This window comes from Mesoplodon bidens, assembly GCF_964165515.1.
Source record: "Mesoplodon bidens genome assembly, chromosome: 6".
In the NCBI taxonomy this organism is placed as follows: Eukaryota; Metazoa; Chordata; class Mammalia; order Artiodactyla; family Ziphiidae; genus Mesoplodon; species Mesoplodon bidens.
Window position 1 is genome coordinate 74153390 of NC_138162.1, and position 22971 is coordinate 74176360.

The 22971-nt window shown below is 35.2% G+C and overlaps 1 protein-coding gene across 3 annotated transcripts in view; it reads left to right on the forward strand.

Moving 5' to 3' along the window:
• Positions 1–22971, forward strand: part of RFX3 (regulatory factor X3) — a 292426-nt gene that overhangs the window by 20331 nt on the left and 249124 nt on the right. The window contains exons 2-3 of one of the 3 annotated variants that reach the window (XM_081236447.1): positions 18021–18092; positions 21605–21672. The exons of the other annotated variants lie outside the window; for them this stretch is intronic. The gene's annotated coding sequence lies outside the window, so the exon portion shown is untranslated. The remainder of the gene's footprint in view (positions 1–18020; positions 18093–21604; positions 21673–22971) is intronic. 3 annotated transcript variants of the gene reach the window in all.

Consider the following 22971-nt stretch of genomic DNA (forward strand, 5'->3'; position numbering starts at 1 on the left):
ATCATTATCTAGTCATCTTTAATCGTAACTTATCATGGATTTATGAATTGAATTTTTTGGTAAAATTTTGTATATGCAAAAAGACAAGTGAGAGATTATTTGGATAAATAAAAGTTACTAATGGAGGCAGTGGAGGTCTTGAATTCTGTTATTTTGACAAATAGATTGTCATGCTGATATTTTTAGAATGAGGTTTTCAGTGTACTAATGTCAAAATTGTATTTTCCATTTCAATTCAGTGTCAAATATTCAACACTATGTGCCTGTCATCCATTATGAAATGTACAGTTTGACAGTATTTGAGGGTATTGTACTGTATTGGAATACTAAAAAAAGGTACAAAATATGTAATATATATAATATGGGTATGTTTTTAACATGTTTAAGGAAGTAGAAATTGCTGTGGAATCTTTAACTACATTTCTCTGTTTGAATTTATGTAACTATATATATAATATTTATTTCTAATCGTGGTTTCCTCCTTGAAGGCTGGTTAAGTGATTATACTTGAAAATTTGCCCCGGCATTTGTGTGTAAAGTGAGTCAGATGTTTCCACATTTTAGCAACCTGTAGTCCAGAGTCTTTTTTTTTTTTTTTTTTTTTTTTTTTTGCTGTATGCGGGCCTCTCACTGTTGTGGCCTCTCCCATTGTGGAGTACAGGCTCCGGACGCGCAGGCTCAGCGGCCATGGCTCACGGGCGCAGCCGCTCCGCGGCATGTGGGATCCTCCCGGACCGGGACACAAACCCGCGTCCTCTGCATTGGCAGGTGGACTCTCAACCACTGCGCCACCAGGGAAGCCCTGTAGTCCAGAGTTTATTGAACTTGAGTACCTGCTATTTTTGCCATTGAAAATATAAATTAAAAAATTAAAGAAGCCAAATTTAGTATCACCACTTTTTTGTATCATCACTGTGTTTATGAAAAAATATGTGAGCTATATAAAAGACTTCAGAGAGCAAGTCTGCCCTCACATTTTCCCCCCTAGCTTTTTCATTAAGGAAAAATTTAAAGATATACAAAAATAGAACTGTATGACGAAATAATGAAATGAATTCCTGTGTATCCATCTCTCTGCTTTAATGGTTAGCTTGTGGTTAATCTTATTTCAGCTATACCCCCTCACTCCCCAAATACTCCATTATTGTTCCCCTCACTCTTTACCTATGGAAAGAGATCCAACACAGCTGAGTTGGGCTTGTGTTCAGACTGCCAGTCCTTTACTCTGCTTGGCAGTGTTGTGTCATCTCCCCACCTCCCGGGAATAGAGGGATGGATGAAAAAAAAATCATGCAAAGAATAAAGGTTAGTTTCCAGACAAGTATCATTTAAAATTTTTAATTGTGAACTTTCATATTTCTGGTCTCAGATTTTGAGTTGGAATTAAATATTATCTTCCAAATTTAGCATAGACTCTACAAAGACAGTTTGTTAGTGCTTTGTGAGAAAGTAACATTTATCTGTTTATAAAGATGGTTTCTTTTATTGTTTTCTAAAGATTTTCTGTGTATTTGCTTTCACAAAAAAATTGTGAAATATATGTCTTTGAGGTTTTTGGCATTTATAATATGATGCAACTGAAATTGTCCCTCAGATTTATAGAATGTACTTCAAGATGCTTTTTTCATTATCCTCAATTATGCATTTCAAAACTCAGTCGATCCAGTTACTTTTTTTCCATTTATTCAATACCTTTTTCAAGTTTTTAAATGGTAAAAGTGAGTAGCAGTAGTTAAAAAGTAAAAGTTTTTATGAGGCATTAAAACAAGTTTTTAACTGATAACACCCTTCCAATCAGGTGTTGTATCACATTCCTGTTACAGATTTTAATATTAAAAAAACTCTTCCTTTGTACATCAACATCCTTTTGACCTTGGCTAAACAAATTATAGAAAAATTTTGAAAAAACATATTTTGGGAAGTATTCTGTCAGAAGGAAGGAGCTGGTAGAAGCAGGAAGAGCCATATATTTAGAGCTCTGATAATAATTATTTTTTCTCTTTATAATTAGTAAAATATGACTACTAAAAAGAATTCTAACCTGTGAGACATTGGCTACCAACCCTAGATGTGATTTATTAAAGAGCCTGTAATTCTTGATACATGCTTATGAAATTTTTAAAAATTCAGAATTCAGTTTTATTCAGCAACTTTTGTTGAGGATCTTTGATTTTGGTGGGGGGTGGTATGTGGAAATGAATGAAGTGTGACAGCGTGTTGCAAATCCAAGCAAACTGGAATGTGCAAAAGAGAGGCCAAATTCCATAGATAAATACATGATTCTCTGTACCTACATGCTCATGGTTTCTTGTCATGAAGCTACGTTTTATAATTATTGCAGCTTTGTAACTTTAAAGACACAAGACCCCAGTAAGCAACAACACTTTACTAAAATATCTATCCTCATTTAAAAAATTTTTTTATTCTTTATTTTGCCCCATTAACTTTTAGTTAATAGTGCCTGACAGGATCCTAAATATTAATGTAGCCAGTTTAGAACTTTGATTCTTTCAGAGCAGATTCTTCTGGCATTATGTAATACATACTAGTAATTGACCAACTATTAAATAACTGCTTTAAAATTAACACATTTGCCTGACACAGGCCCTGTGAATGGTATTCTCATAAGTAGAAGCTGACTTTAATGACTTTATTGACTACCTTGTGTGTATATATGTAGTGTGTGTGTTTTAATGTTTTGTTCTTGTTTGCAAAAATCAATTTTCATTACTTAAAAAAGGTTTTCATATATTAGGTCCTGCAGTTTTAGAATTAAGTTAAATTTTTCTTATCCTAAATGAGAATTGGAAAGTTTTCAAAATACTTTATTGGAAAATTGTTGAATCCTAAAGTTATTAATCACTTGGTTTTTTACATCACAATTGTTACTGATAATCACTGCATCTTTAAAGAACATTTTCTTTTCTGAGTTGTTGCATGGCTTCTTAAGAAGTAAGGATGGATCAAGGAAAATACAATTATTGAATATAAAATTTTCATATTTGTGTTTCTTCCTTTTATTCTCAGCTGTAAAATGAATCCTCATGTTTCTTTCTGCAGATTTTCTTTCAAATCTTCTCTTTCTGTCTTCTTGTCTCTCTTTATTATCCTTTCTGTCCACTTTCCTCTTTTGCTCTGTTCTGCTCTGCTTGGCTTTACTTACAGGCTGTTTCAGTTCTAAACCTTCTTAGCCAACCCATTCTCTTCCCGCCTCAACCTCAGTTCTTTGCTCAGATGCTGCCTTTGCACCTCTCAGCGTGCTTCAGCTCTCCTATTATTGAATTCTTTGTCTTTCTTTTTGGGATAGTTGTTCCGCATTCCTCTGTTTATTGTTTCTTGGTACTTTTAGAGAAATAGCTAATTTCCTTTATTCTGCTTCCTATGGTATGTAATGAGAAGAAGAAATGAAAACAACAGTTGAAGGACAGATGCTCATGGCTCTTTAAAAAAGAATAAGGTAGTGCAGTTGACAGATTATTTTAAAAAGTGCTCCCAGTTCAGAGTAGTTAGATAGAGGGGCTAAATGTTGCTGTGAATGTAAAGATGTTGTTTGGCTTTTTAAAAATTTTATTTTTAACTTTCAGAAGTTATGGGCAATATTAGTATAGCCAAAATATCCTTGGAAAGTTCTGGATAAGATGGTTATTGTAAAATCATATATTATCTTTATTTATCTGTATGGTCTTTGGTATTTTATGGTAGGCCAACATCTATTTTTGTCTTTAAATACTTTATGAAAAAGGCCTATCATACATAGCTAAATAAAAGTCAATACAATTTCTTCTTTTAAAGAAGGTGGAAGTCCTCTTTTCTGCCCACTTTTCAAATTCTGTTTCATATAATTTGTTTAGCAGTATTTTATTTATAGACTACCATTTTTCTCTTGTTCTCATTTGCATTTGAGTAGTACTATTTGTAATGAATGTATGTGAGTAACTTGTTGAGTGTTAATCTTTAAAGTTATAGAATATGCATCTGATAGGATAGAATAGATTTTAGAATTAACATAAAATTATTACTGACCAAAAGGGATGAAAAAAATCATCTGGTTTTATAATAAAATGAAATTTAGAATTTCTACAGTTTCTCAGTGATTTCTTTGTGCGTGTGTAGTGGTGGGCGGGTGCTTTTAGTTTTGCTAACTTCATGACTTCTGGGTTCCTAGGTTTAATTTATTTTTCTACTATTGGAGTTTAGATAAGTACCACAGTCTTTTTTCAAATCAAATTTTTAAAAAGTGCTTTTTAATAAAAGTGCTTTTTAAAAGTGCAAATTTATTAGTGCTTTTTTTTCTTTCTTGAAACTTTCTCAGTTCATTTATATCCATTATAACCTATTAGGAGACTATGTGGAAATAAAATCTTGGGGATGGTAGGTGGTGTAATTGAAATGTAGGTCATAATCTGTTCTTTGTTTGTTTTACCAAATTAGTTAGGGATTCTGAGGATACATTTTGAATATTTGTGTATGTTTAGCATTTTGTCCCTTTGTTAGAAATCTCTCAGTGTGACTTGTTTTTAATAGGATGTGTCTTGAATTGTAGTCCAATCACTCTTGAAAAGTATTAAGCCCTTTAAACACACTGGTCAGACCCATAGAGGGAAGCCTACAGGTTTATTAGCACTCCTTAGCCTGAAAGCACAGCATACCCTTCTAGGTTGCACAGCAACAGACTCCTAGCAACCATAATAGATTGAATTTCTAAGAGTGACCAGGCCGGATGTAATAATAAAGCAGGAGGTACAAACAGTTGTCATGGTTTTCTTTTCACAGTAAACTAGTTTGATTTGGGGAAGCTTAGCCTTTCAAAAATGGGCAAACTTCTTATAAAACTACTACTGTTTGTACCTAGGGCTTCTGGTATTAAAATAGCAATGATAGTACCAAATTTAAAAAGCTACCGATTAAAAAAGTAGTATGCTCAAAATAAAACAAAACGAAAAAGTAAAAGGATTGTCATGTAAAGGAGTTTTCAGGGAAGTATGTTTTAAAAATACTTCTTTTAAATCATAAAACTAAACTGTAGCAAAATAGTCTTAATGAATGCTTTTTAAAAATAAAAATCATAATATTTGTGTTTTCTCTCTGGGGATCCTCTATTTTAATTTTGCAGCAACTCTGTAGTTTTATCTATGCAGTTTAAGTGGATGTGCATATAAAACTGATGCTTATAATAAACTTAAAAATTTATCTAAGAAAACACACTATTTGAACTGTATATAAACAGTGTTTTTTGAAATTACGAACTAATAACCAGTGGAGCAGAGAATTTATTGAAGAAGAAAGAATAAAGTAGTAAAATGTACAATCCTATACAGTGACAGTGAAAGTGTTTGTGATATTCCTAAAGGTGTAGTATTGTGCTATAACTTTGTTAACATTTCTCCTGTGTATCTTTTAGTATGTGTTTGCTTACATAGCCATGAAAAAGAGATTGATTCAGATACATTCACAACCTGAAACAGGATGCCTCCATCAAAAGAAACAGATCCTCATATAGCTGCTGGAGTTGGAGTGGAACTATAGCCTTTGACAGCAATAAGCTGTAAATATACACACAGGCTAATACCCTTGATTTGTTCATCTTTTGTGTCAGCATTTGGGAAAGACTGTTAAAGTGGCAGTTGTAGTACATACTGGCAATTACAGTAAAGAGCAGAAATTAGGTATTTGTGACCTATTATATTTCATTAAAAGACTTCCTTATTAAAATGGCACTGCTTACTCTGATTACTTGACAGCTGCCCTAAAAGATTAGAAAATACACAGTTGTAGCTAAAGGTGAAATCAACTGCTTAAGCACATGGCATAGAACAAGTAAATGGTACAGTATAAACTATTTTTTAACAATAAATTTTCTTTGGGTAGAAATGTTTATCAGTGGTTAAGTGCCATGCAGTTTTTGCATTTCTATAATAATAGCTTACCCACAGTGGCATTTTCCCATTGAGATACTTTGTTTAATGCACCCACCTAATATTATACTAGCTTCCTATTCGAGGAGGTTATTATGAGGTGTCGTAGATCCAGGGATCAGCATGGCATCACCAGAGAAGATTTTTCTGCTAACTGATGAATTAACATCCTATTTCAATGTAAATACTACCTTTACCAAACAGAACTAGAATGTTTGGAAATTTTACCACTAGATTATCAATGTCTGAAATATTAGTAACCCACTAGAGCCACAGTGAGTTTAATACTTGAATTTAGGCATCACTTGTACAACATTGAATTGTCTCCTTTTCTAGAGAATAATTTATTATGTGGTCCTTTTTACTGTCAATGATATTTCTGAAGTTACTATCTCTGTTTTAACATAGTGACTGTATAGCACTTTATGGAACAGTCTTGCCTAAATTCTGAATTGTCGTTGAGCAGTTAGGTAGCCTGCCCTGCCCCACATTCTAATAGTTAACGACTTTCTCGTCTTCTACATCATGAAGCATGGGTATGCACTGTAGTTCAGCCTATGACTATGAAATCACAGCTCACTCTTGAAGACACAAAAAACAGGTTCAGTATGAAGCAAATTTGTGGGATGATCACCTCCCTCAACTAATCTTGAATATAGATTTTTGTCAGGATTGTCCCAGTGCTAGTAGAAGTCTGTTGTGGTACTTGAATGGAACTGTAAAATTTCCACAAAGACCCAAGTTATGTTATGTGAGACATCACGTGAATTCCACATACACAAATATCCATGACTACTTATGTCTTTAGCTTAAAAAAAAAAATCTGATGCATGTTGCATGAGCTTTTTCAACTTGCAAAATTGTTAGAGAAAGATGTGAGTCCTAGTCTTTTGAAAAGTAAAATAGACCTGAGTTCAAATTCCTGGCTTTATCATTTGATGGCTAATTATCCTTAAATTCTTTAACTATTTTGAGCTCAGATTTTTGATATAAATATGGGAATATTATATACTCAGTTGTGTTATAAAATGAAAATGTGGTGAAAGATAAAACAAGATATAACTATAGAGAATGTATCATGAAAGTCTAGAATTAGCACTCATACTGGTAGCTAGTATTGTCATCTTTCTGGCTAAATCCTTGTGGTAGAATGTGATGAGGGTTTTGCTGGAGAGGGTGGCAGCTGAAAATAGTAACATGGAACTAGATATAATCAGAAACAAAATGTTTTTCAAAAAGGGATATTATGTACTATATATTTTATTAAGTCATTTTCAGTATTAGAAGGAATTCTTTAGAGTAAACTTCTAAAGTAATCCCTCTTGTTCACAGATTCAAATATTGGGGCAGGATCTTTAAAGATTACAGAGCAATAATTGATAAGAGAAATATACACTAAAACAGATGAAATACTAATTACCCTGACAAAGGGCAGAATATAAAGTAGGCAAATTTATTTATTTTAGTAAATATGTATGGTGATCCTTATATTATTTAAACATTTGACCTCTCTCCAAATTTTTCTTCCATGTAAAAAACTGTAAGAGCAGAAGTGAGTAAACTGCCCAGCCTTGTGTTAGCACCTAACACTGTTGATAAAAGAAAACCGAAAATGAGTATCAGTAGCTTCTGCTGAAAAGTAGAGCAACAGTGGAGTCCCATAAAAATCTGATTACCTTTGGTACTTTTTGGCCTGCCCTTGAAAAAATGTTCAGTATGCTCACCCTTGACTTACAAAAATATAGTTTAAATTTTAATATATACTGTTGTTGCTAAAGGGATCACAAAGGCATTTAATTTAATGAGAAGATAATATTTACAAAAGAATAGATGTGGTTTGAAATATAATAGTTTGAAGTAGCTAGTGGGATTAAACTGGTTTAGGCAATAGCTATCCTATTTCAGTTCTTTGAAGAAGGTAATTCCAGCCTAAGCTTAAGTAAAGGAGGAGGTACAGAACATACTTAACTTTGCCTTGATATTTTTAAAAGGGAAAAGAATACCAGGCTACAGTGATACTTAGAGCCAAGGGAAAATAGCACTTACTGTTAAGAATATAGTTTGTCAGATAAAACCATGGGCTATTACCTGTAGTTCTGTAAATTTTAAATTAACAAATTTTTTCTTGAGTATGACTTATGTGCTTATATTGTTAAACTGTTTAACAATATCAGTTTGAAGAAGTATTGCTAAAAACATTAAATTGGGAAATCTAAAATTTAAGAGTTAACCAAAATATAATTCTCCTCTCACAGAAGCTATTTTTTAAAAATCAGTGAATATGTAACTCTAATTTATCATCTTGTACATATGCTACCATTGTCCACTTGTGAAAATGTAGAAGGTAATTTTACCTTTTATGCTTAATTGAAGATTATGTCCAGCTCAGTGAAGATTCATACATGAGCTTCATAAATACTCTCTGCATAAAATTTTTTCTCCTGCAAATGAATTTTTTACTTTATAGTTATCATTTTTTCCTTGATATTCTTAGCACTTTGAGTTGTTGAATTGGGAAATATAATATGTATGCATATATATTTACATATGTATGTAAATACACACACAAAATAGCATAAAGTTTCTTTTCAGTGCAGTCTAAAGTTAGAATTCTTTATATTGAGATAATTGCTAGGTGAGAAAAACTAATTAAACTACCAAACTAGTCCAGACTCTTACTATTGGTAGGGTCTTTTCGCACTAGGGCCTTCTGTGCATAATGTATACTGTATATGAATGCTGCTCGAAGTGTGAGTGGAGGACCCCAGGGGTCACCAGGAAGTCCTTCCTTTTCAACTAAGTATCTAGGTGAGGCTGCATTTACTTCATATATTTCAACCAAAACAGCAAATTGAGTGCCGAAGTAGACCTGAGAAGCCAATTGTCTTCTATTAATCAATACGTTAAAGAAGTTTCAACTGTAAAACGGTGCCACTCTTCTCATAAAATTTTTTTTTCTTGGAAAATTTAGATATATTTCATAAAATTATGACTATTATAAGATGCAGTGGTTTTATTTCTGTCATTTTCAAATTAGTAAATATTACATTATTTGTTCACATATAATTGACAACTAACATATTAGTTTTAGGTGTACAATATAATGATTTGATATTTGTATATACTGCAAAATTATCAGGACAGTAAGTCTGGTTACCATCTGTCCCATACAAAGTTACAAAAATTTTTTCCTTTTTTCTCCTTTTGATGAGAACTTTTAAGATTTACTCTCTTGGCAGCCTTCAAATATGCACTACCACATTATTGACTATAGTCACCATTTGTACATTACATTCCCATGACTTATTTATTCTTTAATTGCAAGTTTGTACCTCTTGACCACTTCACCCATTTGTCCACCTCCAATACCCCTCCCCTTTGGCAACCAACCATCCTGTTTTTTGTATGAGTTTTGCTTGTTCATTTGTTTTGTTTTTTAGATTCCACATATGAGGTCATACAGTATGTCTCTTTCTCTGTCAGATTTATTTCACTTAGCATAATACCCTCAAGGTCCATCCATGTTCTTGCAAATGGCAAGATTTCATTCTTTTTTATGGGCAAGTAGTATTCCACTGTTTATACATACAACATTTCTTTATCCATTCATCCACTGATGGACACTTAGGTTGTTTCTATATCTTGGCTATTGTAAATAACGCTGCAATAAAAATAGAGTGCGTATATCTTTTCAAATTAGTGTTTTTGTTTTTCTCAGATTAAATACTCAGAAGTAGAATTGTTGCATCATATGGTAGTTCTATTTTTAATTTTTTGAGGAACCTCCATACTGTTTTTTATAGTGGCTGCACCCATTTACATTCCCACTAAGAGTACGTAAGAGTTCACTTTCCTCCACATCCTTGCCAACAGTTGTTATTTCTTGTCTTTTTGGTAATAGACATTCTAACAGGTGTGAGGTGATATCTCACTGTGGGTTTTATTTGCATTTCCCTGATGATTAGCAATGTTGAGCATCTTTTCATGTGCCTGTTGGCCATCTGTATGTCTTCTTTGGAAAAATGTATATTCAACCTCTGCCCATTTTAACATTGGATTGATTGTTTTATGGGGTTTTTTTTTTGTTTTTTTTTTTTAAGCTGTTGAGTTGTATGAGTGGTTTATATATTTTGCACATTAACCCCTTATGGGATATATGATTTACAAATATTTTCTCCCATTCTGTAGGTTGCCTTTTCGTTTTGTTGATGGTTTCCTTTGCTGTGCAGAATCCATCTTGTTTATATAGTTCCTCTTGCTTATTTGTGCTTTTGTTGCCTTTGCTTTTGGAGTCAGATCCAAAAAATCATCACCAAGGCTGATGTCAAGGAACGTATTGTCCATGTTTTCTTCTAACAGTTTTATGGTTTCAGGTCTACATTTAAGTTTTTAATCCATTTTGAGTTAATATTTATGTATGGTATAAGATAGTAGTCTAGTTTTTGTTCTTTTGCATGTGGCTGTCCAGATTTCCCAGCACAGTTTATTAAAGAGACTGTCCTTTCCCCACTGTATATTCTTGCATCCTTTGTTGTAAGTTAATTATATGTGGGTGGGTTTGTTTCTGGGCTCTCTATTCTGTTCCATTAAACGATATGTTTGTTTTTATGCCAATACCATACTGTTTGGATTACTATGGCTTTTTAATATCATTTGAAATCAGGGAGCATGATGCCTCCAGCTTTGGTCTTCTTTCTGTAGATTGCTTTGGCTATTCAGGGTCTTTTGTGGTTTCATACAAATTTTCAGATTGTTCTGTTTCTGCGAGAAATGCCTTTGGTATTTTGATAGGGATTGCATTGAATCTGTACATTGCTTTAGGTAATATGGACATTTTAACAATATTATTTCTTCTAATCTGTTAGCATGAAATATCCTTCCATTTATTTGTACTTCATTCAACTTCTTTCATCAATATCTTATATTGATAGTTATCAGTGTACAGGCCTTTCAGTTCCTTTCTTGAATTTATTCCTAGGTATTTTATTCTTCTTAATGCAATTGTAAAGTTTTTGTTTTCTTAATTTTCTTTCAGATAGCTCACTGTTAATGTATGGAAAGGCAGCACATTTTTGTGTGTTGATTTTGTACCCTGCCACTTTACTGAATTCTTTTAAAAATTATAACAATGTTTTGGTGGAGTCTTTAGACCATATATATATATATATCATGCTGTCCTCAAATAATGACAGTTTTACTTCTTCCTTTTCAACTTGGATGACTTTTATTTATTTTTTTCTTGCCTTAATTGCTCTGGCTAGGACTTCTAATACTATGTTGAATAAAAGTGGTGAGAGTGGGCATCCTTGTCTTGTTCATTAGAGGAAAAGCTTTCAGCTTTTCCCCCTGAGTGTGATTTTAGCTGTAGGCTTGATATATATGGCTTTTATTATGTTGAGATACACTTCTTCTGTACAACCTTGTTGAGAGTTTTTTATCCTAAATGGATGTTAAATATTGTCAAAAGCTTTCTTCTGCATCTATTGAGATGTTCATATGATTTTTATCCTTTCATTTTGTTAACGTGGTGTATCACGTTGATTGATTTTCAGAAGTTGAACCATCCTTGCATCCCTGGAATCCCACTTCATAGTGGTGTATGATCTTTTTAATGTATTGCTTAATTCGTTTTGGTAAATTTTGTTGAGGATTTTTGCATCTATCTTCATCAGGAATATTGGCTTATAATTTTCTTTTTTTGTTGTGTCTTTGTTTGGTTTTGGTATCAGGGTAATATTGCCCTCGTGAAATGAGTTTGGAAGGGTTTTTCTTAAGTTTTTTTAAAGAGTTTGAGGAAGATAGTTATTGAATCTTCTTTAAATGATTGATCGAATTCAGCACAGAAGCCATCTAGTCCTGGACTTTTGTTTGTTGGGGGATTTTTTATTACTGATTCAATCTTCTTACTAGAAATAGGTCTATTCAGATTTTTTATTTCTTCCTGATTCAGTCTTGGAAGATTCTGTATTTCAAGGAATTTATCCATTTCTTCTAGGTTGTCCAGTTTATTGACATATAATTGTTCTTAGTAGTCTCTTATGATTCTTTGTATTTCTGTTTATCAGTTGTATCATTTCCTCTTTTATTTCTGATTCAATTTATTTAAGCTGTCTCCTTTTAAAAAAATATTTATTCAATTATTTGGTTGCGTTGGGTCTTAGTTGCGGCAGGTGGGCTCCTCAGTTGTGAGCCCTCTTTTTCTTTCTTGGTAAAGAGAATTCAGCTAACGGTTTGTCAATTTTGGTTATTTTTTCAAAGAACCAGTTTTTAGTTTCATCAATCTCTTTTACTGTCTTTTTAGCTTCTATTTTGGTTATTTCTTCTCTGATCATTGTTATTTCCTTCTTTCAACTCACTCTGGGCTTTGTTTGTTCTTCTTTTTCTAGTTCTTTTAGGTGTAAAGTTAGCTTGTTTGAAATTTTTCTTTTTTCTTGAGCTAGACTTGTATCACCATACATTCCTCTTAGAACTGCTTTTGCTGCATCCCATATATTTTGGTAAGTTGTGTTTCAATTTTTTTTGTCTCAAGGTATTTTTGGTTTTAGATTTTTAAAAATAGATCTTTATTGGAGTATAATTGCTTCACAATACTGTGTTAGTTTCTGTTGTACACCAAAGTGAATCAGCCATATGCATACGTATGTCCCCATATCCCCTCCCTCTTGAGCCTCCCTTCCATCCTCCCTATCCCACCCCTCTAGGTCATTGTAAAGCATTGTAAAGCACCAAGCTGATCCCTGTGCTATGCTGCTGCTTCCCACTAGCTAACTATTTTACATTACGTAGTGTATATATGTCAATGCTACTCTCACTTTGCCCCAGCTTCCCCCTCCCACCCCGTGTCCTCAAGTCCATTCTCTATGTCTACATGTTTATTCCTGCCCTGCAACTAGGTTCATCAGTACCTTTTTTTTTTTTTCAGATTCCATATATATGCATTAGCATACAGTATTTGTTTTTCTCTTTCTGACATACTTCACTCTGTATGACAGACTCTAGGTCCGTCCACCTCACTACAAATAACTCAATTTTGTTTCTTTTTATGGCTGAGTAATATTCCATTGTATGTATTTGCCACATCTTCTTTATCCATTCATCTGTTGATGGACATTTAGGTTGGTTTCATGTCCTGGCTATTGTAAATAGTGCTTCAATGAACATTGTGATACATGACTCTTTGAATTATCGTTTTCTCAGGGTATATGCCCAGTAATGGGATTGCTGGGTCATATGGTAGTTCTATTTTTGGTTTTTTAAGGACCCTCCATACTGTTTTCCATAGTGTCTGTATCAATTTACATTCCCACCAACAGTGCAGGAGGGTTCCCTTTTCCCCACACCTTTTCCAGTGTTTATTGTTTCTAGATTTTTTGATAATGGCCATTCTGACTGGTGTGAGGTGATACCTCATTGTAGTTTTGATTTGCATTTCTCTAATTATTAGTGATGTTGAGCATCTTTTCATGTGCCTCTTGCCCATCTGTATGTCTTCCTTGGCGAAATGTCTATTTAGGTCTTCTGCCCATTTTTTAATTGGATTGTTTTAAAAATAAACAAATGGGACTTAATTAAAATTAAAGCTTTTGCACAACAAAGGAAACCATGAACAAAACAAAAAGATAACCCTGAGAGTGGGAGAAAATATTTGCGAAAGAAACAACAAAGGATTAATCTCCAAAATATACAAATGTCTCAAGGTATTTTTTGATTTCTCTTTTGATTTCTTCATTGACCCATTGGTTGTTTAGTATCATGGTGTTTAATCTTCACATATTTATGATTTTTCCAGTTTTCTTCCTGTAATATTTATTGATTTTCTGTGTGGATGGAAGTATTCATTTATGTAAGTGGGTTATGAGGGTTCTGCACTATTATTGTATTTCCATTACTTTCACCCTTTAGGTCTGTTAATATTCGTGTTGTATTTTGGTGCTCTTATGTTGGGCGCATATATATTTACAAATATTATGTCTTCTCTTTGGATTGACCCCTTTATCATTATCCAATGCCCTTCTTTTATTGTAGTAGCTGTTTTAAAGTCTGTGTTTTTCTGGTGTAAGTATAGCTGTCCCAGCTTTCTTTTGGTTTCCATTTGTATGGAATATCTTTTTCCATCCCTTCACTTTCTTTGTGTGTGTGTCCTTATATCTGAAGTGAGTCTCTTCTAGGCAGCAGATAGATGGGTCTTGTTTATGTACCCATTCAGCCACTCTGTGTCTTTTTTTTTTTTTTTTTGCGGTACGCGGGCCTCTCACTGTTGTGGCCTCTCCCGTTGCGGAGCACAGGCTCCGGACGCGCAGGCTCAGCGGCCATGGCTCAACGGGCCCAGCCGCTCCGTGTCATGTGGGATCTTCCCGGACCGGGGCACGAACCCGTGTCCCCTGCATCGGCAGGTGGACTCTCAACCACTGCGCCACCAGGGAAGCCCACTCTATGTCTTTTGACTGGAGCATTTAGTTTATTTACATTTTAAGTAGTTATTAATAGGTACATACTTACTGCCTTCCTGTTAATTATTTTATAGCTGTTTTGTAGTTCTTCTCTGTTCCTTTCTTTTTCTCTTGCTTTCTTCTCTCTTGAGGTTTGATGACTTTCTTTAGTGTTCTGTTTAGATTCCTTTCTCATTATTTTTTGGTATCTACCGTAGGCTTTTGCTTTGTGGCTAGTATGAGGCTCACAAATAACAGCCTATGTAAATAACATTCTATTTTAAGTTCATAAAAACTTTAAGTTTGAATGCATTTTAAAACTACATTTTTTACCCTGTCCCCCACATTTTATGTTTTTGATGGCACATTTTACATCTTTTTATTTTGTGTTCCTCTTACCAGATTATTATAGTTATATTTATTTTTGCTTTTGTTTGTCTTTTAATCTTCATATTAGCTTTATAAGTGATTAATCCACTACCTTTATAATAGATTTACCTTTACCAGTGAGATTTATACTTTCATATGTTTTTGTTGTTGTTGTTACTAATTAACGCCCTTTTTTCAGTCTGTTTAACATTCCTTGGAAGGCTGGTTTAGTGGTGATAAACTCCTTTAGCTTTCACTTGTCTGGAAAACATTTCTTCTTCAATTCTGAATAGTGATCTTGCCACACAGAGTATTCTTGGTTGGAAGTTTTTTTCTTTCAGCACTTTAAATATATTGTGCTACTCCTGGTCTGCAGAGTTTCTGCTGAAAATGTGCCGATAGTCTTATGCGGGTTCCCTTGTACATAACAAGTTGTTTTTCTCTTGCTGCTTTTAAGATTTCCTCTTTAACTTTTGACATTTTAATTGTAATGTGTCTTGGTGTGGATCTTTTTGGGTTCAACTGTTTTGGAACTCTAGGCTTCTTGGACCTGGATTTCTGATTCCTTCCCCAGGTTAAGGAAGTTTTTTTCCTTCTTTTTTTTTTTTTCATATAAGTTTTCTGCCTCTTTCTCTCTTCTCCTTCTGGGATCCCTATAATGCAAATGGTAGTCTGATGTTGTCCCATTGGTCCCGTAAGCTATTTTCACTTTTTGAAATTCTTTTTCCTTTTTTTTTTTTTTTGTGGTACGTGGGCCTCTCACTGTTGTGGCCTCTCCCGTTGCGGAGCACAGGCTCCGGACGCGCAGGCTCAGTGGCCATGGCTCACGGGCCTAGCCGCTCCACGGCATGTGGGATCTTCCCGGACCGGGGCACGAACCCATGTCCCCTGCATTGGCAGGCGGACTCTCAACCACTGTGCCACCAGGGAAGCCCTCTTTTTCCTTTTTGTTGTTCTGTGTGAGTTCCACTGCCCTTTCTTCTAGATCATTCATTCATTCTTTGCTTTACCTAGTCTGTTTGAACCCCTCTAGTATATTTTTCAGTTCAGTTATCCTATTCTTCAGCTCTTTGACTTCTGTTAGGTATTTTCTTATATTTTCCATCTCTTTGTTGAAGTTCTCAATGTGTTTATCCATTCTTCTCCCAAGGTCAGTGGACATCTTTATGACCATTATCTTTTACTCTTCATCAAGCAAATTACTTATCTCCATTTCATTAAGGCTTTTTTTTTTTTTGAGGTTTTATATTGTTCTTTCCTTTCGAACATGTTCCTCTGTGTCCTCATTATGCTTGACTCTGTGTTTGTTTCTGTATATTAGGTGAAATAGCTACCTTCCCAGTCTTGAAGGAGTGGCGTTGTGTTAGGAGAGGAACCATGTCTTTCAACCTCACCCTAGGTCTTGATTGTCTATTGAACCTTTGTGATTGTCCAAGCAGCCTGATTTATTCCTGATGGTTCCCAGTTGTTGACAGTGTACCCATTATCTATCACTGTTCCAAAGGGAAGTATCTCAGTCAGTACCTTGCTTCAGGCTGATGGGAAGCCAGACCCTCAGAGAGCTTTTAAAGGATGCAAATAGATGCAGTCCTGTGGGACTGCAATCATAAACCCTGCTGGAGACTTGAAGGTGTCTTTTGGGCAAAAGTTGCAAAAATTGGGGCTTCAGTCATGTGTATAAGCTGTTTTCTGTGAGGTAGTAGAGAGCTGTAGCACGGCCAAGGGACAGTACAAACATGGTGTTTCCCAGCCTATGTTCCCTAAGAGCAGTTTTGTAGTCTCTAGCTCTGTGTAGCAAGCCTCAATTCTGCCCCTCAAGATAAAACTATAGGACAAGTAAATTGTCCTTTTTCACTGAAAGATCTGGGGTATGTTTCAGTCTGCTGTCTCTTGGTGCCTTGGGGATGGTAGCCTGCCACAACTGGCTTTCCTATTGTTACAGTCCTGTGGGACCCAAGAATGCAAGCCCCTTGGCCACCAGAGCCAGACAGATGATCAAGGAGTGTCCCCTGTGTATACTGCCCATGCCTGCCAGCTTTAATGAGGCAGCAGGAGAGCTCAGAGCTGGGGTGTGCCCACCAGCTTTTGCAGGGCCGCAGGAGAGCACAGGGTCAGGGCATACCTGCTAGCATTATCACGGTAGAGGGAGAGCAGAAAACCAACCAGCTCCTCCGCCCCCCCTAGAGAGTTCCAGCAGGCCTCTGTCCCTCTGGTGGTTGCTTTAAGACTAGCAAATGAATCTTCTTCACATGTAGTCTAGGCATTTTCATACTGCTGCTTTTGTGCCTGTGTCCAGGGTGAGTGAATCTGCACTCAAGCCCCTTAAGGGAAGTATCTCAGCTCCCTGCAGCCCTATGGGTCTCCTGGATGTGAGCCTCATTGTTTTCAAAGCCAGATGTTTTGGAGGCTTGTCTCTTTGTTGCAGGTCCTAAGGGTTGGTGTGCCTGGTACAGGGCATGAACCCCTCACTCTTCAGGGAGAAGCTCTGAATTTGTGACATCCCTCCCAGTTGTGGGTTGCCACACTGTGATGAGGTTCTTGGTGAGACTGCCTCTGCTATCTGTCTTGATGTGGCCTTTTTACTGTTTGCTGTGCAGAAGTTGTTTGGCTAATTTTTAGGTCTTTTTCATAGGGAATTGTTCCATATGTAGCTGTAGCATTGGTTTATCCATGGGAGGAGGTGAGTTTAGGATCTTTCTATGCCATCATCTTGGACTTTCTCCTTCCATTTTGTTTTCTAATATGGTAAATGGATAGATATAAGTAGTGACCTACTGAAGCCCGTTCTTACCAGCTGGAGAGAGCCATTATTGTTAATCTTTTCTTAAATCTTTATTCAGATGTCACATTGCTAGCTTGAAACCAGCCACATTGGGAGTATTTACATCAAGGAAATGAGTTGAAACTACAAATTTGTCATTTTTGAGGGTAAAGGAGGGAAAGCTGGCTGTTGAATATATGCCATTGCACAACTAGATATAATACACATAATAATAATAATAATTATTATTATTAAATAATTATTAAATTATTATGTTATTATTTAATAATAATTTAATGATATTAAGTTATTAAATTTAATAATATATTAAATTATTATTATAAAGTTGAACCCAATAATAATAATAAACAAAAGTTCTTTGGTGTTCTCAAAAAATTTAAGATCGAAATGGGCTCAGGGACCAAAAAGTCTGCTAATCATAAATGAACTGCTGGTAGTGACTTTACTGTACAAGTTCAGTATATTAGCAAAGTCTGTGCTAATATATGATGAAGGTGGATTATCACCCAGGTGCTTTGTCTTTAGAGCCACTTTACCAGTTTCCCCTATGGTGTCTTCCAACAAGAGGAACTCCATAAGGTGACGTGAAGTCATAAGGTATGTCATATCCTTTGTGGCTGACACCCTGCTAAGTTCATAGCTTACTTGTTGAGCGATCAGAGACTTTCAGTATTAGGCGAATATAGAAAATTGGGGATGGGAAAAGATTCTGGGCTTGAGTAGTTAGAGAAGTCTTTAGGGAGGAGGTAAAGCATGAGATGGATCTTAAAAGTTTTTAGGGAGGTGTAGTGGCTGAGGGATGTGGAAAAGGGGTTAAGCATGTGGGAGGTAGAGGCAAGGTATGATTTTGGTGTGAAGAATTTGAAGAGTTTTTTAAGGAAATAATGAAGCAGATGGGGTTGAAAGAAAAATCAGGCTAAGAATTTGGAACTTAACTGGATAGAGCATAACCAGTAGTGTATATTTTAAAAACTGGATCAAATGTTAAGGTGAAAGAGGTCTTTTATGGAGATTAATCTGGCAGATCTGTGTAGATTAGCAGGGAGTGGTCTGAAGCCAGGTAAACCTGTTTTAATCATCAGAAAGGAAGGATAGGGTGAAGAACCTGGCCTACTAATTCAGAAAGACTTTGGTTAAGATTCTTCTTCTGCCACTCTTTTATTTTCAGCTCATGGATAAGATGAAGATAACTAGCTAGTTGGGTTGTAAGTAACACAAAGGCATGAAAGAGTTTAGTAATGGTTAGGTGCCCGGTACTATGCTAGGACCTTCAGTGAGAGGTATTATCAATGCTACTTTTGCTACTACTACTTCTACTGCCACTACTTTTATAATAATATTTGATGCGCTATAATGAAGATTGAAGCTGGTGAACCATAAGTAGAAATAGGATGTAGAAACCAGGCCCATCCTTAACACTAATGGGTGCAAGAGTACAAATGAAAGTTCACTCATTATATTTCTGAATATTTAAATGCTACAAATCAGTTAACTGTTAAATAAAATGTGCTCTACCTCCTAATTTGACTGATACAGCTTTGTAATGAGGTGGATGATCATTTAGAATTTACAGATTTTTTTTAGGAGTTCTGTCCTAGAATATAGTGGCCGAAGGAGAATTGGCCTTCTGTTACCTTGTTCTTCTCCTGTAGTCTACCTCCTTTTGCCCATATCCTAGGTTCTTTGCCATATCATGTCCACATGCCTATTTCCCAGGCAACCTTTCCTCACCCCTTGCAAGCTATCTCTTGACTGCCCCTTGGGCCTAGAGGTGTGTTTGCCTGCATCTCTGTCTGCCCTGGGGACGATACTTCAGGGCTCTGTATATAAATTTGGGATTCTGGGAATCTGCTGTGGTAGAGTGCTGAGGAGTCAGAGAGCATGCCCTGGACTCTGCAGACTTCTCACTTCAAGAAGAAGTACCTGGCTAGGGGGCCAAAGTGGGTTCTCTAAAGTGTAAGGCCCAACGCAGTGACTCTTTTTGCCTGGGTCTCAGGATGGTGCTGGAAGGGATCATCTGACATGGGTGACATATCAGCAGGATTCGTTTGCTATTAGTTGTGGAGTATGAGAAAATGAGCGTGAAAAAAATGAATACCAGGAGAATTATAAAGCCACTGAGAGAGTTAGCATAGTATGTGGGAGCAGATGAGGTGGGACCTGAATACAAAAAACTGTGTTTTCCTTGGCATTGAATACCTAATCAACTTCTCGCATATTGCCAAGCACATGGTAGTGAGTCAGTAAATGTTGAAGGGCAAGATGAAGATACTTGGATTATTTGTGCCAGAGATGAGAAGAAAGTCATTGTAGAATATAGAAAAAAACAAGAAAATAAGTTCTTGTGGGGCCAGTGTAGAGTTTTGAGGGAGGGTGCATCTTGCTGTGATTGGCATGGTAGTGAGTGAGCTCCTTGTGTGTGTGGACCATGTATATTTAATATTTGTATGTGTGGCGCCTAACATAGTTGCAATTCTTTTTTAAATAAATAATTGAATAATATTATATGAGAACAGGCTTTAGGAAAAGAATTGGATCTTAAAGTTAAAATGATTAATGGCAAAGACAATTTGTATTATTAGTGATCTGATATGGAGTCTGAGAAACTTGTAATAATTCAAGACATGGAGAGATCCCGAGCAATTGTGTTAGTTTCAGAATGAGGTGGTGAAAGATGTCTTCATAGAGGAGATTTCTTGTAACTTGTTTGGAGAGGAGTAGAGGACACAGATAACTGTAGATTAGCTTGAATTTTCTTACTTGATATTCACTCAATTTAAGTACAGGTGAGGGTGGTTGGAGAAAAGAATCCAGGCTAAAGGACTTGGTAGAATTATCTTAGGAACATCTGATTATGGGTATGTATAACTCATAGTCATTTTGCTCAAAGTTGTTTTGAAGTATTTAGTCACTTAATTTATAATAAATATGTACAATAATATCTCATGTCAGAAAATATATGTCATAATGATAATAAGGTAACAGGAAAATCTGATAATAGGGTTAAAATTGCCGAGTTCTTTCTGAGAACTCTGGTGTGTTAATTAGTGTAGATTATTGCATTTTTGCTGTATCTGACTTGTAATCGCCTAAATACACAGCAAACACCTGTGATTACTTTAGTGATCCTTGTCTTGTCATGTTCAAGTCACCCCGAAAATGTGTATTTAGACTGTTCCCTGTTCATATATACTCAGCTGTGCCTGTTTGCTTTGTTATTTTTCTGAGTTTAATGGACCGACATAGAAATTTATGGCAACTGTCACTTAATGTCACCTTTACCTTTAAAGAAAAAAAGAAAACAAACAAAACTAAATCACGCCAGGCAGCTATGATGCTGTTTACAGTTGACTAAATTATCAAAATACTTTGTACTAAATTTATCTCTGACATCATGGGCCAAATTTAGGGCAAAAACAGTATGAACATATATAAACAATATACTTAATTACATTTTTATATATAAGTGTTACCCTAAATTTAATTTATTAGCCAGTAAAAATCATTAGTTTTAAAATAACGTTGCCCATTCGTCTCTGAACCAAAGGTTTCTTTTTAAAATTTCCATAAAACTGAATAATCATGTATGTCTTATTAATTTCTCCGGTTTGTGACCTGTTTGTATGTTGTTTCTGCTTGTTTATTTTTAAGAAATAAATCTTATTTAATTATTTTTAAGGAATGAGCAAATGTATGTCAGCTGCTAATCCATTCTCACTTTTGCTTCTCTATATCAGGCTGTTCTCAGATCTGGCTGGTCTCTCATCTTCACAATTTAAAAGCATAGGTTTTTTCAAAGAATTCTTCTCTTATTTTCCCTCACTTAAATTTTCCTGATTATTAGATTAATATGTTTACTTGAATTCTACTTCTTTGAAAAGTAAAAGTTCTCTCTCCTTTTCTGTAAAATCAATATAACATTTTTTTTTGGCTAAATAGGAAACTTTAAAAAATATAGTTGTGCAAAGAAATACTTTAAAAATAATTCATTTGTATGGTAATTAGTATTTATCCACAAATTCAATAATTTAAAATAATCATATATCTTCTAGATATCAAAGAATTCATTTTTAATGTTAACCTAATTCTTCTTGCTTTTAACATTTTAGGCCACTTGGTCATTCTGGCATTTTATGGTAGAGAATACATTGAGTTTGTCTCATGGAAAGAATATGAGGTAATTGATCCATGTTCTCTATAAATTATGAATATACACAAAACATAGAGTATTTTAATATGTCAAATATGGGGTCTCATGTCTGAGTTTTTTCAATAACTTTTTAAAATGTGAGATTTTGAGATAGGTTTTTCTTTTCTTAATGGTTGACAATAGCTAATATGGTAAGGAACTTTTCTTTTACTACTTGTATATGTTTAAGACAAAGTATTGGAGCTGTTCCTCATATTATACGTTTACAGTTAATATTTTTAAATGCTTCAGATAGCTTATTAGCTGTCTGTGGGGCTATAAAAACCTCAAGAAAACGCCTCCTTCCTATCCACCTCCCCAGCCCACCCGAAGTAGTATTAAAGGCATGCCGCATTGAAAAGTACTAGCAGCTAGTGCAGGAAATAGTGTGAAAGGGCATTGAGGCTCCTATAATGTGAAATTTCTAGGCACTTCTCAGGGTGGTCTAATGAAAACAAATATGAACCTCATGTTAATCTTTTGCTGTCCCTTTGGTACTCTTGTGTCACCCTGCATGATGCCTGACTTTGGCATTCTAAAATGGCACTCAGCTAAGTGCATATGCCACATTCATATCCATAGTTGTTTCATAGATTACCAAGCATCAATCCTGTGTCAGAATTAGTTCAAATTAAAGATAGTAAAATATAGCAGCTATTCTTAGGAAATTCAGCCAATGACATGGGAGTGTGAGAATCAGTGGGTACTAACTATTGAGTAGAGTAATTGGCTAACATACTGCTGATGTCATAATTCCCCTACTCAATAATGGGTTGGTTATGTAAGAAGGTGCAGCAGTTTGGTGTGTGAACTTCTGCTTCCACTACAGCAGTACTTTAAAGAGGCTTTCTGTTGGCATTCAGAAAGGTGAAAAGTGCAGAGGTGGTAGTGGGAGGGGCATCAGAGGGATAGGCATAGAGTCTGAGTACATGTAAGCTATTCATTATCATTGGTCTTTGAGATTATGCTTGTACCCGAATTGAATTACTTTCTTACCTTCCCACACAGTTGGAATGCAACTGAAATGCAGCCCATTCAAGGTGGTAAAACATTGCTCTTTTAATATTTCTTCAGTCTTCAGCTTCTGTGGGACGATAACCATACAATTTGCTGGTTAAGAGACTTAACCAAGACTCGAGAAATAAGCTGGAGCTATTTCCTCCATTTCAAACCTGTGGTTTTATAAAAGTCCACCAAAGGGTGTACCAAAAATTCCCCTAACCACTTTTCAAAATTTTTTATGGATATAAGGTTGCAGGAAAGATAAAGTAAATAGTTTTATGTCTA